Here is a 371-nt window from a genome sequence, read left to right on the forward strand (position 1 = left end):
TGGCCTGGCACTTGTGGCTTCCCAGGACCTGAGGGCTGCACTCTCCAGCCTTACCCTCTGTTGCAGCACGGGGCTGACACCTCTGGGCCTTCACTCTGGCTGTCACTGTTTTCCATACCCCATCTCTGCAGATGTACCTCCAACTCCTCCTTTCTGACCTCCAAGCCAGTCCAGATTAGGCACCCCCCACTTCTGTAGGTGCTGGGGCACACACATGCGATCCCCATTTACCTCCTCCTGCAGACCATGAGCTGTCCAAGTCCCCATCACAAGGATAACCAGGATGGCTAGCCCTGGGAAAACCATCTTAATCTCCACCCTGCTGTGCCTCAAACCACACCTTTCCTAATGCATAGGCAGCACACATAAGG

This window comes from Panthera onca, chromosome A1 (genome assembly GCF_046562875.1).
Source record: "Panthera onca isolate mPanOnc1 chromosome A1, mPanOnc1 haplotype 2, whole genome shotgun sequence".
NCBI lineage: Eukaryota > Metazoa > Chordata > Mammalia > Carnivora > Felidae > Panthera > Panthera onca.